Source organism: Artibeus jamaicensis, unplaced genomic scaffold (genome assembly GCF_021234435.1).
Source record: "Artibeus jamaicensis isolate MK-2021 breed Jamaican fruit bat unplaced genomic scaffold, CSHL_Jam_final contig_585, whole genome shotgun sequence".
NCBI classification, from domain to species: domain Eukaryota; kingdom Metazoa; phylum Chordata; class Mammalia; order Chiroptera; family Phyllostomidae; genus Artibeus; species Artibeus jamaicensis.
Window position 1 is genome coordinate 1066510 of NW_026521894.1, and position 16981 is coordinate 1083490.

General features: G+C 37.1%; 1 pseudogene; it reads right to left on the minus strand.

Annotated features, from left to right (window-relative positions):
- Window positions 1-15677: 15677 nt before the first annotated feature.
- LOC119050846 (cyclin-J-like) lies at window positions 15678-16823 on the minus strand (annotated as a pseudogene).
- Between the last annotated feature and the right edge of the window lie 158 nt (window positions 16824-16981).

Genomic DNA, 16981 nt, shown 5'->3' on the forward strand with positions numbered 1-16981 from the left:
TGATTGAAACCAGAACCGATTTGGATCCCAGTGTCTGATCTTTGAAGGGCAAGAACCGTGGGTTTACAATGGAGTATCTTGCTGCTTTTAATGAAGTATTTGACTTTTCACCTGCTGCTTTCAATTGAGCTCTGGGAGCTTTAGATAGAAGCTCTTGTGTGAGCAGCAAATGAGTGGGGGCTGGGCTTTTGGTGCCTGGTGCCTAGGTCAAAGTATGTCAAACCTGGTGTTCCAGCAGCACCAGAACCTCCTCTCGTTACTTCACCTCACCTTTAACTACAGGTCTTTTGTTCTGGGATCTCAGCATGTAGAAAATGAAGCCTGGAAAACCAATTACCTGAAACCGAACCACACCTTTCTGCCACCATGCTTAAGCCCCACTGAAGTCTGCATTGCTCTGTCTCCCCTGAATCACCTGGCTATGGAAAATAAGGCCACAGACAGGATTATTTGAGGACATGACTGTAGACAGAAATCGTGGACAAGCCATCTATTTTATATATCCTGGGAGAACAATGAAGAAGGAGGCAGAAAGTGGGAACACTCAGTTCTGCATTATGCATTTGCTTTTTGTGCTTTGCAGATGCTGTTCGGTGCCTTGCTGACATGGAGCACAAGCTGGCCTCCACTCCCTAAAGTCCCATTGCAACAGCTGTTCTTGCGTGGCTGGGCCTGGCTCTGTGTCTCTGTGGTGATGTTCCTCAGGGTGGCCAGCTGGGTGTCTCCCCAGATAGCCCACAGCCTTGGCACTGGCTCTCTGGAAGCTGCCAAAGCAAGAACATTAGAGCAAAATGGGCGCAAAGCATCTCTTTGCAGAGACACAGAAAAAAATCTCCCCATCTTTACACTGGTGGAGTTACAGTCTGAGAGGAAAGCACTGGAAATAGGAGAAGAGATAGAGAGAATTATGGAAACTATGGCATCTTCTCTGGTTTTCATTGTATATCTAGCTCGCTAACCCATAAAGAGAGCCTGGGAGAGCTTTTAAACACCTGTTCATGCTATATGGGCTTCTCATGGTCCAGCCCTAAAAATGACACCAGCACATACGTAACTGATTTAAAGAGGAGCCTACTGGCTCCTGAGAGATTGCTCTGTCTCAGGTTTACACTGGGGATTTCTAGGAAAGTTTAGATCTGTGCAATAGTTGAGACAATAAAACAACCAATAGGAAACAACCCCTTATTCTCTTTCAGGTTCCACCAAATATAATGTTATCATTACAGTTTGCTCTTGTGGGAGAGACAGGAAGCCCATTATGGTGAAAGGCAGGCCCATGCTCTGTCAGGGGGTCCTTAGCAGTAGGTGGTTTTTCATGCCATCTGTGCTGTCACAAAGCCTGTAGGCAAACAAATGCATTAAGGTTGGTGCTACTCAAGCCTCCCTGGGCCTGTTAGGTGTCCCCACAGTGCTTAGCTTGCTGCTGCCCTTGGAGGAAGGGAGCCCATCTAAGCATCAAATGAAAAGGATGGAAATGAGTCTCAGAAGTCCAGCCTCCACCTTGCCTTCTCTGAGTTAAACACACACACACAAAAAAGGCAAGCTCTATCTGGTATAGGTGGTCTGAATAAAAAATGCATGATGGTTTGTGATCACAACCTCCTTAAGGCCAGTATAATCCAGATTCAAGGAAAAAATAATTACTGTGTGTTTCAGATGTGTAAATGTTTTCATTTACTCAGCATTTATTAAGCATCAACTGCACATATCAGTGTGATAGCTACTAAGGAGAGGTGAGGAGAAATGAATCAAACAGGTCTATGACACTGAACCAGTTTATAGTATAGTAGTGTGCAATGTACATATATACAATATATACAGGTAAAAACAGAGGAGAATGTTAATATGGAAGTAATCATTTTCAAGATTTCAAAAAGAATGGTTGTTTTTGAGATATACATTTATTTTAAAATGGCACTTCCTTGAAAATAAATATAGTACTTGCTTAATAGTGAAAATGTGAGTGGAAAAATTTCTCCAAATCCCACCACCAAGAAATAATCACTATTAATGATGATACTTGGATGTCTCACATAAATCTCAAGTATTAGAAGTTTATAACTGAACTCTTAATCACACACACACACACACACATACATATACATGACCCCTGGACCAAACCTCCATTGTCTCTTTTGTCCTATGATAACAGCTCTTAAAAGGTACCACCATCCACATAGTTATTTGAGGCAGAAGCTGATAGTCGTCTTGGATAGTCCATCTCCTCCTCCCCCAATATTCCATTATCCCCAAGTCTTTTCTGTTTTAACCTGTACAAAATACTTCAACCTATTGCTCTTCCTTTTTTTGTGCCACACCTTAGTTCAAACCACCTTCTTGCCTAGATTACTCAACAGTCTTCCATTAGGCCCCACTGATTTCAGTCTTGCCTCCTTTACTTCATTCTCCATATTGTAGGGTTACTTTTAAATGTAAATTGGGTCAAGTAATTGACCCAATAGTTTTAGTGGTTTCCAACTGCATTTAGAATAAACTTTTGTTTCTGAGAATAAGACAAGCTAAGTTGTTCAAACAACCCTTATTGAAATCAGTTAAAAATAATAAATAATTTAAAGAGATTCTTAAAAGCCTCAAAACACTAACCTCAAATTACTACATCTAAATCAAGTAGAACATTTTTCACCCTGATGTCATTTCCTGAAATGGATAAACTGATTACAGCCTCATGGGTTGATGGAGACAGACTCAGCTCCCCAAGCCTTTTTAAAGTGGGGCATATAATAGGATACCTCCCGCCATTAAGCTGGAATGAAAAAGGGCTATACCTTCAGGGGTAGCTGCCTCATCCCAGGGATTTCAACAAAGATTTTCTCATCCTTGAGCAGACTAGAGGAGAGAAAATAACCTCTCCCCAGGAAGTCATAAGAACAAATGGTCTTGTAGTAAATTTGTAAGCTAAATTTATATGAACTGAAAGGCACATAAAAAGTTGTATATTTGCTTTTCTGTGGCCAAGCTCTGCAAGTAAGCATAGGCAGAAACAAGACAAAACAAAATATAAATTCTCTTTCCTGCAAATTATCCCAGAAATTGTTCTGGGGGCACTCAGTTATAATCTCAGAAATAAGTTGTCAATAGCAATGAATAGCACACTGTAGAAAATACCAAGATACAAAGAAAAAAGCATCATGTGGGAGAATCAGCATCAACAATAGACTGCAAAACAGACCTTCAAGAACTTTAGATTGAATTAACAGAAACACTTTATACTTTACTATGTTTAATTATTTAGAGAAAAAACAATAAGAAACTTAACTATATCTTATGGAACATAAAACTATAAAAAATGCCTAGAATATTGAAATAGAACTTTTAGAAATAAAAAATACACTAACAAAATCCCAATTGCTGGGTTTAAGAGCATACACAATAATAGAAGAAAAAAGAATTAGTGAACTAAAAGATAACTCAGCTATTACCCAGAAAGAAGCGCATAAGGAAACAAGAAATAAAAATGTGAAAGAGGTTAAGAAGGTAGAAGGAAACCCAATGTTTAATTTAAGTTCCAAATGGAGGGGAGAAGGGGGATAAAATGAGGCAAAGATAGCATTTGAAGAGATGATAGCTTAGAATTTTCCAGAACTGTTTAAAGACAGATTCAAGCATTTCCAGAAATTGAAGTTTAGGACACCAAAGTTGGTGAGGAAGTCTTAAAAGCAGTTAGAGTAAAAAGAGTAAGTTTAATGAAGAGGCAGCTATAATGACAACCAAACTCTCAAAAATACTGCATTTATAATAAAACCTCAGTTCCTTACTGTAGCTCTAAGACTGTAATATCTGTGGTGCCCTCCTTGCCTACCTTCTCTTGTGCTATTCTCTCCCTATCTTGGTGTGAGTCACTGAATTTCTCTCATTTCCATGATTACATTCCCCCCACATTTGCATATTCTTTTCTGTCTGCCTGAATTGTCCATCCATCTCTTTCCACATGACTGACTGCTTTTCATCTTTCAGTTTTCAGCTTAAATGTCACTTTTTCAATGTAGTCTTCCTTGAACATCCAGTCTAGAGTAATTCTTCTTAATATTCTTCATAAAATTTTATTATTTTTCTTTCTCTATTTGTGCTTATCTCCCACTAGACTATGCCCATGAATACTAGAACCACAACAATGTTGCTCAACCTGCTATATCTAGCATCCTGAAGAATTTTTCATGTATAAAAATTCACTAAATAATTGTGAGAATATTTTAGTGCAAATACTTCTGATCTTTACCTACATATATTTGTTTATATAATTATATGTAATTCTTGCTTTTTTATTTTTTAAAATATGGCAAGATTCTATTTTCTATCTTATTTTTTATATTTATCAATGTAACATTACTATTTTCCATGCTGATGAATATTCTTCTACAATTTGATTTCCAATAGCTTCATGATAGTCCATCATAGAAATATCATCATTTATTTAACCAAACCACCACTGTTGGATATTACATTGTCCATCTAAATAATGATGTGAAATAATCCTAAATAAGCTTCTATTTTTTTGGCCATGGCATCTGGGTTGAAATTTAAAGGAGGCAAAAGAGTATATGCTGAAAATTCTATTTCTTATTTTCTTATCCAAGTCACCCAGTTTTCCTACCTAGGCACAACCACCATTACTTATAAAAACTACAATTTTGTCAAATTTTCCTTTCCTTTTCCACAAGTTGTATTTTAATAAACCCAATTTACTGCATTTTGTTTGTTTTCACTTAACAATATACCTTGGGTATTGTTTTATATCAGTATGTAAAAATTTGTCTCATTCTTATTAACTATTTATAATATTATACTGCATGTTGGTATGTATATTCTATATCATAATTTATATAATCAGTGTCCTATTATCCAACACATTTAGAATAAGTTCCTAGATGTGGATTTGCATATTTAATTTAATTTTACTGATCTTATTAAATAGATCTCTTTAAAGTTTTACTAAAACTTATACCCATCAGCAACATGTGTTTCACACACTCTCAACATGAATATTTTATCAAACTTTTAGATGTTTATATATGATACATAACAAATGTATCTTGTAGAAATGCAAAATTTATTGCATTTCACTGTAGTAATAAGTTTGATAATTTTTTGTTCATTCGAGAGCTATTTGTACTTGCTTTTCTATAAATTTTTTGTTTATTTTTTGTTTATATTTTAATGAATTCTTGGTATCTCTTTATTTGTAAACACTCTTTATCTATAAGCCTTCAATACCTTGTCCACAATACTCTGAAATTTATTTTTATAAATTCAATGCCAAAACTCATTTAGTTGTTAAACTTGACCTGGGCTAATGTGAAATTTTATCTATCTCACTTAGTGTGCGTAATCAATTGTTTGCTGCACAAATAATAATGTATTTGATTGTAGAATGCTGCTTCATACTTTATTGGCATTACTTCATAATAGTCAATATAGTCACAATATTACCTTTAAAAAAAAAGGAACCTGCAAGGTCTACCCTCAAAACCATGGTCTGAGAGGCCTGGAGGTCAGTGGGCTGGTATGAAGCTGAGGGAACTGCCCTGACCTCAGTCCTAACCCTGACTTCAGACCTCACAGAACTTTTATTTTGCTCTGGGCCAGAGCAAAATAAAAAATAAATATTTTTATTCGTTCTGGGCCTCTTGCTGCTGGCCATGATCTTGAGCTTCATCATCATTTACAGGGTCTCAAAGACCAGAGATTATGCAAAAAAAAAACATTACATGTGTATCTGTATGTTTGTATATATATGTGTGTGTATATACGTGTGTGTGTGTGTATATACACACCCCACACAGACAACAGTGTGGGGATAGCCAGAGGGAAAATGGGATGGGAGTAGGGGGAGGTGGGCAAAGGGGGGAAATGGGCATGAAAGAGACTTTGTTTGGGGCAATGGGCACAAGAAGTCATGTATAGATGATGTTTTAGTGAGTCATACACTTGAAACCTATACATTTTGTGAACCAATGTCATCCAAATAAATTCAATAAAAAAAAAGTATTGTTTCAGATCAGAAACTGTGAAAAGTGTTGAGAAAAAAATCTTTTCAAATTAAGGTTTCTCCCTCCCCAGCACACATGTATTCAAAACCAGGAAATTCAGGAAAGGGGCAACATAAAATTTTCTTCGCTTCCAGTGTCTAATCCAGATTTTGCACCATTGGATTATAATCCACCCATGTTATGGCCATATTTCCAAGTGGAAGTCATTTCAAAATACATGATGGAATCAAAGTAGGCCATTGAAACTTTTTAATTTGCAAGTTCAAGAAGATGATTTCATTTACAGAAATGTTAGTCACAAATATGAGTTGTATTTCACACAATAATATTTTCTCATCTTCTATTACTTAATAAATCACACTTTATGTAAATAAATTTTGAGACAGCTTAGTAGAAATACAGGCCTTCCTCACTCTGAGATTATAAATGATTCCTCCCATGTTTTCCCATGGTACTTCTATAGATTCCTTTTTCACATTTTATATTTGATCCACTTGAAATTTATTTTGGCATAAGATGTGAGGTAGGGCTCTAACTTAATATGTTATCAGATGGCTCCCCAGTTGTTTCAACCAGATTCATTGATAACCTATCTTTACTCCATTAATTGGAAACATCACCTTCATAATACACTAAATAATTACATGTATTTCAGTCTATTTCTGGGTTTTCCTGCCTGTCCCTTTAGTAAGTCTATTTAGTACAAAGGAAGGGCTATTTAACCTCCAGAAAGGTTCTATCAGTTTATACTCCTATCAATGGTATATGAATATCTTTCCCCTCCACACCCTTGACAGCACTCATGTCATCATATTTTAAATCCTTTTCATTTTGGAAGATAAAGAGTATAATTTAATTGGTTTTTATTTGCATTTTTATTACTATCAAGGCTGAGTGGGTTTTTTTCCATTTATTGAACACTTATGTCTCTTCTTTTGTGAATTAGCTGTTTGTATCTTTTGACTGCTTTTCTAAGGGGACATTCAACTGTTTCTTGATGTTAAGTGCATCCTTTAAAAATCTTTGTCAGGGCTGCAGCTGATGTTAATAATTGAGGTTAGAAGAGCAGGCTGGATGAAGGAGACCTTTCTAAAATCTTTAACAGTATAACCAAATGCAGAAAGTTTTTTGTTAGATGGGTAGGGGAGGAGATAGATAATAAACATATCTAGCTATGAGTTGAATGTTTGTGTCCACCTAAAATTCCCATGTTGAAGCCTTATCCTCAAAGTAATGTATCTGAAGAGGAGCATTTGGGAGATGATTAGGTCTTGACTGTGGAGCCCTCCTGAATGGGATCTGTGCCCTCGAGTGGGAGACCTGAGAGAGCTTTCTTCCTCTCTCTCTGATCTCTGCCATACGAGCACACGACAAGAGGACAGTTACCCACAAACCAGGAAAACGGCTCTCACCAGAACCTGGTGGTGCTTGTACCCTGATTCTAAACTTCCTGGCCTCCAGAACTAACTGTGAGAAATGAAATTCTGTCATCTAAGACAATATCCAGTATTTTCTAACCACTTATGTACCAGTTCTTTTCAACTGTCATCAGAATAACCTTACAAGGTTGACATTACCATTATCTCCATTTCTCAGATAAGAAAAGTATGGCTTAGTGATTAAATGCCAAAATGAAAGCCACATAGTGAGTATGTTACAGAATCACAGCTAAAATCCAGCTCTCTGATTGGCAAAGTGGGTTCCCTTAATACCTGAATATACTGAATTCCAGTAGCTATAGACTAGTGGAAAAGTTAGATCTATTTTTTTTATTTATCTTTAGAGGGGAAGGGAAGGAGAGAGTGAGAGAAACATCAATGTATGGTTGCCTTTCATGCGTCCCCTGCTGGGAATTGGCCTGCAGGGAACTGGCCTGCAACCCAGGAAAGTGCCCTGACTGGGAATCGAACCGCGATTGTCTGGCTCGCAGGCCCGAGTTCAATCCACTGAGCTACACCAGCCAGGGCTAAAGTTAGATCTATTCATACACAAAACGGTGCAATGGAAAACGTGTCTTCGATTGACTGGTTTCTGTGTCTGTAACACAAATGAACAGTTGTCCATGTACTGCACCTTCCCACCTCATCAGCGCCACCCTTCTGCTGCCTCCAAATAAGCAGTTTTGAACACAGAGCCCATTGGGTCTGACTCCCACTGGGGGCGTCCCAATCTTTAGACATGTCCCTGAACCCTTTTCTTCCCATCAAAGTGTACCTGGCACTTAAACCAAAAGCCCCAATTTCTCTTAGTTTATGTATATGTATATACAGAAGTCAGGAAGGAGAGATGTAAAGATAAAGGGAGAAGAAAATAGTAAAGTTCACCAAGTGACAAAGATCAATATGGCTTTCAAGGTAGTATAAGAACTACCTTGAACCCCTCAAAATTCCCTCTAATTGATCCAGAGCTATTAAAAGGATAAGAAAACACTCAAATAACCCTGCCTTCTTATCTACCTCTCAAAACCTTTTAAATTTGAAGGCAGTTCTTATTTGCAGTTTGCCACCCTGAGGATTGTACCTGCAATGTTGACGTGAAAGACACAAAATGAGGGAGTATCTTTGTATTTCCCATCTTGGACTATACAAATGGCTCTGTTTTTGTGAGAGGAAAAGGAGTGGGCAAATAAGTCATCTATATATTTTTCAATTAACAAAAATAGCAAAATATTTTCAGAGGCTCCAGGTTTTCTCCCACACTTTTCCCCTTTGATGATGAGAGTGCTTGTGAGGGACGCACAGTACGAAGACTGGACTCCACTCAAGAGTTACCCAGTCTAAGTTAGGGTCTGAATGAGACCCGCTCTCAGGTCCTCTGCAGCCGATGCTTCTGTGATTGTGTCTGGCTTTATCTGAAGTGATGAACTCCTTTCAGAATAGGAAATGAGAAAAGATTAATTACATTCAATTGGATAAAGACATTATTAAGCATACCCCATTATATTATTCTTATTACTGTGCCTTTTTACTCTCTTTAGGCACTATGATATTTCAAGGCTGTCACGAGTTTAAAATAACCTCATCACTAGCCCTTTGAAATAACTAAGATGTGCATTATCCTCCCCTGTTCCTGGAAGAGGACACTTAGGCCAGGAGGTCCTTGGGCTTGACTAGAATCCCAAAGGGACCCAAGACCCCTTTCTCCCAGCCAGAGCTCTGCCCTGCTGCTCCTTGCAAGACGCACTACTGATTAGAGCACTTTCTTTTTTCCAAGCCCCATTGCATCGGACAGACGCATTAAAGGCCTCCCTGCTAGTTAAATCCTGGGGCCGACAGGTAGCTTTCCATTAATAAAGCAAAAATACCAATTAAGGCATCCTCTTGGTGATTCCAGAACAGAATTCGCCCCCTCTTCCTCTGCCCCACGGGAATCCACAAACACATTTTTAAATAACAAAAGAAAATTGAGTACCTGATGCTGTTAGCAGTGGCCCTGAGGGGCTGGGGAGACCAGAAAAAGAGTCTATTATTTTGCACCTGTCCTGCCCAATAGCTCATTGTGCAGCAGTATTTATTTAAAAAGCAGAGAAGGAAATCATTATTTGCTCTTAGTCCTGTGATTCCTGCGGCTACACTCTTTGGAGGAAGAGTTTTATTTTATTTCTTTTTCCCCTTTCTCTCGTGCCTGAGCTGCAAGAGGTAAAAATGACAGTGCCTGGCATACATGGTACACAGGTACACAGAATCAGCACAGAAGCCAGGCAGGAACTCAGTCTCAGCCTGCCCTGCTTTCTTTCATGTCTGGACAGCCATGAAAGGCAGGGAGCCCTCTCTATTCTTTCTTTCTCTCCCTCTTTCATTCTCTCCTTCTGTCTCCCCATTTAGAAAAGCTGCATATACATGATATATACAAGCTATATGTGCATGTATACATTAAGAACATAAACATATATGCTTTGTTTAAATACATATATTTTATACATATACGTATATTATATGCATATTATCTTAAACATATTTGCATTGTAGATGCGAGTATTAAATATACACAAATATATGTATACATTCCACTTTCCTTTTTCCAAGTAGATGAACTGCTGGAACACTGGAAAAATAAAAGCTATGCAACCTGGAGCAGAAAAATGGAAAAGCAAAGCCTCCATTTTAAATGTTATTAAGTATCTCCCAGTAACTAATGTTTCTCCCTTTTAATGGTTGTTTCTCCCTCTGGAAACTGACTGCAATCAGCTTTACAAGTGTTGGGGAAAGATTTACTTGGACAAATTAAAGAAAATTATTGCCTCCTAAATGCTGCACCCATGCCAGATAATGTGGCACTCCCCTGCTCGGCAGAGCACAGTATATATTTTTTAATTTAAATATTTTATTTTTTATGTTATTACAGTTGTCCCAGTTTTTCTTCCATTGCCTTTCTTTACCCAGTCTGCCCTCCACTCCCAGTCAATCCTCACACTGTTGTTCATGTACATGGGTCAAATATGTATGTTCTTTGACTGATTGCTTCACTTTCTTTCAACCAGTCCTCACCTCACCGCTGCCCTCTTGCAGCTGTCAGTCTGTTCCATGTTTCTACACTCCTAGTTCTACTTCGCTTGTTAGTTTATTTTGTTTATTATTTCCACTTATGAGTAAGATCACATGGTATTTGTCTTTCACTGACCGGCTTATTTCACTTAATTCCATCCATGCTGTTGCAAAAGGTAAGAATTCCTTCTTTTTTTACTGCTGTGTAGTATTCCATTGTATAAACTTACCACCGTTTTTCTGTTTTTTTATCCACTCATCTGCTGATGGGAACTTAAGCTGTTTCCAAATCTTTGCTTTTGTGACTAACACTGCTATGAACATTGGGGTGCATATATTCTATTGAGTTGGTGTTTCAGAATTCTTAGGGTATATTCCCAGTAGTGGAATTGCTGGGTTGCTGGGTCAAAAGGCAGTTCTGTTTTTAATTTTTTGAAGAAATTCCATACTGTTTTCTACAGTAGCTGCACCAGTCTGCACTCCCACCAACAGTGCACTAGGGTTCCCTTTTCTCTACATCCTCACCAACACATGTTGTTTATTGATTTATTAATGATGGCCATTTTGGCATGTGAGATGATATCTTATTGTGGTTTTAATTTGAATCTCTCTGATGGCTAGTGATGTTGTGCATTTTTTCATATGTCTATGGACCCTCTGTATGTCCTCCTGGAGAATAATCTGTCAAGCCCTTCGCCCATTTTATAGTTGGATTGTTTGTCTTCCTGGTGTGGAGTTGTATGAGTTCCTTATATACAGGGTCTGGTAGAAATAAGGCCTGCTTGATTGTGGCTGGTAGGGTAATAAAACAGGTGTAATAATTTAAGGTTTTAATTTGAACATTTCACCTAAAATGTCACATGGTGTGCTTGAATGTGATATTATTGTGTTATAGAATTATATGCTTATGATTTTGTAATAAAGATTTTGTAATAAAAAAGTTATTTGTGCAGGACCCTGTATTTTGGAGATTAAATCCTTGTCCAGTGTATCATTGGGAAATATGTTCTCCATGTAGTTGATTCCCTTTTCATTTTGATGATGGTTTCTTTAGCCATGCAGAAGCTTTTTAACTGATGTAGTCACATCTGTTTATTTTTTCCCTTGCCCTAGGAGATATATTGTCAAAAATATTGCTACTCCAGATATCTGAAACTTTACTGCTTGTGCTTTCCTCTAGGACTTTTATGGTGTCACAACTTATATTGAGCTGTTTTATCCATCTTGAGTTTAATGTAGCATATGGTATAAGATGGTGGTCTACTTTTATTATTTTTTTTTTGCATGTACCAGTCCAAGCCTCCCAAGACCATTTATTGAAGAGATTATTTTTACTCCATTGTATCCTCTTGCCTCCTTTGTCAAATATTAATTGATTAGTTAATTAGTTTATTTCTGGGCTCTTTATTCTGTTTCATTGATCTATAAGTCTGTTCTATGGCAGTACCAAGCTGTTTTGATTACAATGGCCTTATACTATAGTTTGATATCAAGTATTGTGATTCCTCTAACTTTGTTTTTTTATCAAGATTGCTGAGGCTGTTTGAGATATTTTTTTGTTTCCATATAAATTTTCAGAATTTATATGGAAATATTTGTTCTTCATCTGTGAAATATGTCATTCATATTTTAATAGGAATTACTTTGAATCTATAGGTTGCTCTGGGTAGTGTGGACATTTTAATGATGTCAATTCTTCCAACCCATGAACATGGTATATGCTTCCACTTATTTATATCTTCCTCAGTTTTTTTCTTCAGTCTCCTGCAGTTTTCCAAGTATAGGTCTTTTATCTCCTTGATTAAATTTATTCCTATATACTTTGTTGTTGTTGAAATAGTAAATAGGATTGTTTTCTTAGTTCCTCTTTTTGGTAGTTCATTATTGGTGTACAAAAATGCCATTGATTTCTGAGTATTTTTATCTCACTACTTTGCTGAATTCACTTATTAGTACTAATAGTTTTTTTGGTGGAGTCTATAGGGTTTTCTATGTAAAATATCATATAATCTTCAAATAATGACAATTTTTTCTTTCTTTCCAATTTGGAGGCCTTTTATTTCTTCTTCTTGTCTGATCATTGTGTCTAGGACTTCCAGTACTATGTTGAATACAAGTTGTAAAATTGGACATCCCTGTCTTGTTCCTGATCTTAAGGGAAAAATGTTAGTTTTTGCCCATTGAGTATGATGTTGGTTGAAGGTTTTTCATATATGGTTTTTCTTTTGTTGGGGTATGATCTCCCTATTCCCACTCTGCTGGAAGTTTTTATCATAAATGGGGGCTGGATTTTATCAAGTATTTTCTGCATCTATTTTATGATCATGTGATTTTTATCTTTCATTTTGCTTATGTGATGTATCACCTTTTTTGATTTGTGGATATTGTACCAACCTTGCATCCCTGGAATAAATCCCATTTGGACGTGGTATATGATCTTTTTCATATATTGCTGCATCCAGTTTGCTAAGACTTTGTTGAAGATTAGCATCTATGTTCACCAGGGATATTGGCCTATAATTTTCTTTCATTGTTATGTCTTTACCTGCTTTTGAAATTAAGATAATACTGGCCTTGTAAAAGAACTCTTGGAAGTCTTCCCTGTTCTTGAGTTTTTTGAAATAGTTTGAGAAGGATAGGTATAATTCTTCTTTAAATGATTGGTAAAATTTGCCTGTGAAGCTATCTGGTCTAGGACTTTTGTGTACTGGGAGTTTTTTTATTACTTCTTCAATTTTATTAGCTGTTATCAGTCTATTCAGGTTTTCTGCTTCTTCCTGATTCAATGTTGGAAGATTGTATATTTCTAGAAATTTATCCATTTCACCCAAGTTATCCAATTTCTTGGCATATAATTGTTCATAGTATTTTCTTACAATTTTTTTCATTTCTGTGGTATCAGTTGTTACTTTCCTTTTATTTCTGATTTTATTTGTTTGGGCCTTCTCTCTTTTTTTTCTTGATGAGTCTAGTTAAAGATTTGTCAGTCTTGTTTATATTTTCAAAGAACCAGCTCCTGATATTTTGAATTATTTTTTAAGTATTTACATCATTTATTTCTGCTCTAATCTTTATTATTTCCTTCTTTCTACTCACCCTGGACTTTGTGGTTGTTTTTCTAGTCTTTAGGTATAGAGAAAGATTATTTATCTGAGATTTTTGTATCTCTTTAGATAGGCCTGTAATGCTATGAACGTCCTTCTCAGGACTGTTTTCACTGTGTCCCATAGGTTTTGGGTTGTTATGTGTTCAATTTCAGTTTTTTCAGTTACTTGTTGATTTGTTCCTAGATCTCATTGTTAACCTATTCATTATTTAATAACATGTTATTTAGCCTCCATGTATTTGAATGTTTTGTGGGGTTGATTTCTAGTTTCAAGCCATTGTGATCCAAGAAGATGCTTGATATGATTTCAATTTTAATGAATTTGTTAAGACTTATTTTGTGTCCTATCATGTGTCCCACAATCTAATCCATGTGTACTTGAGAAGAATGTGTATTCTGTTGCTTGGGGATGAAATGTTTAATCTAGTGTATCTTTTAAGTTACACTAGATAAGATCTAACCACTTATGACAGTGGGGTGTTAAAATTCCCTACAATGACAGTATTGCTGTCAATCTCTCCATTAAAGTCCTCCAAGATTTTGTTTATCTATTTAGGTGCTCCTATATTGGGTGCATGTATGTTTACAAAGGTTATATCCTTTTGTTGGCTCAATCCTTTAGTATTATGTAGTAGCCTTCTTTGTATCTTATTATGGGCTTTGTTTTGAAGTCTGTTTTGTCAGTTATAAGCATTGCTACACCAGCTGTTTTGTGGGTGAGTTCCATTTTCATGGACTATTTTTTCCCATCCCTTCACTTTCAGCCTGTGTAAATCTTTTGTTCTGAGGTGAGTCTTCAGTAGATAGCACATATATGGGTCATATTTTATTACCCATTCAGCCACCCTACATCTTTTTATTGGAGCATTTAATCCATTTGCATTTAAGGTTATTATTGATAGGTACTTATTCATTGCCATTTTTCCTTTTTGTACATGCGTTCCTCTCTCCCTCTATTCTTCTTTTTCTCAAAGCACTTCCTTTAGCAGCTCTTGCAATGCTGGCTTGGTGGAAATGTACTTCTTTAGCATTTTTATTTTTTGGTCTGGGAAGCTCTTTATTTTGCCTTCAATCTAAATGAAAGCCTTGATGGATAGAGTAGTTTTGGTTGCAGATTCTGGCTTTTCATTACTTTAACTACTTCATGCCACTGTTCTGGCCTGTAATGTTTCTGTTGAGTAATCAGCTGACAGCCTCACTGGAACTACCTTGTGGTTAACTAACTGTTTCTTTCTTATTGCCTTTAAGATTCTCTCTTTGTCTTTAAACACAGGGGAATTTTAATCTATGTTATAAAGGTAGTTCATAGTATAACATTTCCAAAATATGTTGCACTACAGTTAAGTGTTTCCAAGTAGTATTAATTTCCTAAGTTAAATGTGCTTTAATTCTAAAGATTTGAGGTTGATCGCTTAGGGAAAACCAGTAAAAATTTATGGCCATGATTATAAGAGATCTACTCCACCTTTAATTTTGGTGCATAAATCCAGGCACCCATGCTATCTATGATAGGAAATTATGTAGAATCATCTAAAAGAATGTTTTTTACTGCGTAGGTTGGTATAGCAGAGCAATTCATGACTTTAAACTTAATCAAAAATTCACTGTGGATCAAAATATAACTCAAAACTGCAGAATTAAAAAAGAACTCTTCAAAAATTAATACTTTAACTTTCCTTCATAAAAAGACTGCTTGGCAAGTCCACAGACAAACATTAATTGCTCAAAAGTAACATTAGGCTCAGAGCCCAACCACAGGTCGAATCTCAAAACAGTTAAATATACAGAGTCTGTCCCAACTTCCTGTTGTATTGAATATTTTAAAAATACTTAGACCATCAGACAGGGCTTGGAATTTTTGTCATGTAGAGATTTAACAGAATTTGACATATATACTGTTAAAGTGTTTGCAGTGTTTGCTTAGTTCTCATGGTGCATTCAAAGTGATATTGTCTTCCTGGTGCTGCTATTTGAAGAGTTCTGATGCCATCTGAATTCCTTTAAAGGGGTTTACCAAAAGCTTGTCTCGGAGCTTCACATCACAAAGCAGTCTGGATTAGGTGTTACCTTCACATAAAATCACCTTTCAAACCATGGAGTAATGCAAGGGTAATGTTCATTACTCTGATAACTCTGGTTATAAGAAACACCCAAACAAGGCTTAACTTCTAATGGTATTGCCAGTGACGTCCCAACCCCAGTCGGCATGTGCCCAAGGCCCTGGACACTGGTTTGGAAGCCAGCAGAACACGTCGGTAGTGTGTAAGATGAAGCATGTGTGATAGATAAAATCTGCTGGCTGCTTGGTTGTTCTGATACAGGATGGTGACACTGCAGTAAAGTCCGTTATGTCTGATAGAGATACTGAGGTTGCTGAAAATGAACTGGCCATGAGGGCTGGGAGATTGTCTGGAACACACTTAGTTGAGCTGGCTGAGGTACTGCTTGTCCTTTTTGTTTGTGTGCTTCTTTCACATCATTATCATGAGCAATCAATAGCTGTTCAATGCACTGCACTATGAAATCCCAGGAGTAAGCAGTAAGACCATGCAGTCTTGTAGACCATGCTGGAGAAAGATGAAGTACAATCCTTGAAGAAGCCACACATACAGCAGGCCTACTAAAGAAGATGCATAATTTCAAAAGGCATAATCTTGCGAAGATAGTTCCAGGAAGTAATCTGCATACTTGGTATGTAGGGTTTATTTTCTCCAAGCAAATCATTGGCTAGCCATCATGAAGATCTGTTTTGTGTACTGCTTCAGAGAGATAATACTCCATGAAATGGGTGACTGTTGGAAGGTATAGGCTCCATTGAAAGGTTTCTCAAAATAATAGGTACATATGTAGCAAATTTTTTTGCTAATACTAGATTCACATTAATCATACAACCCAGGCTGTTGAGCTGCTCTAGCATAGGCACACTATCTTCTTTTTCTTCTGATTTATTTGCTAGAAGCAGATGGGAAAGTGCAACTAAAGCTGCTGGACAGAGATGCCATACTGATCCATAAATGGTCCAGTAAACAGACTTCAGGGTGTTAGGAACAAAGAGCAGAGTGTGAAGTGATTGCTCACAATGGCAATCAAGTTAGCAAAATACCTTCTGAGACTTAGTTGAGGGGACTGGCCTTTGTAGGAAGACAACTTCAGCTTCTTGTATGGAAGGGTTCGATGAATATCGGCAGCACATTGTCCCTGCCACCAGGGCCTCTCCAGTTCCATGGCACCCAGTGGCACGCCTGGCCAGAAGCTGGAACTATGGCCCTCATAGCTCCAGCCCTGTGGGCATTTGGAGTTTGCAGGGTATGCGGTCCCGTTTATGCAGCAGACTGTCTTCGTGAAGCACTGGCTTCAGCTCTGGCCCAGCAGCCTGACACTCG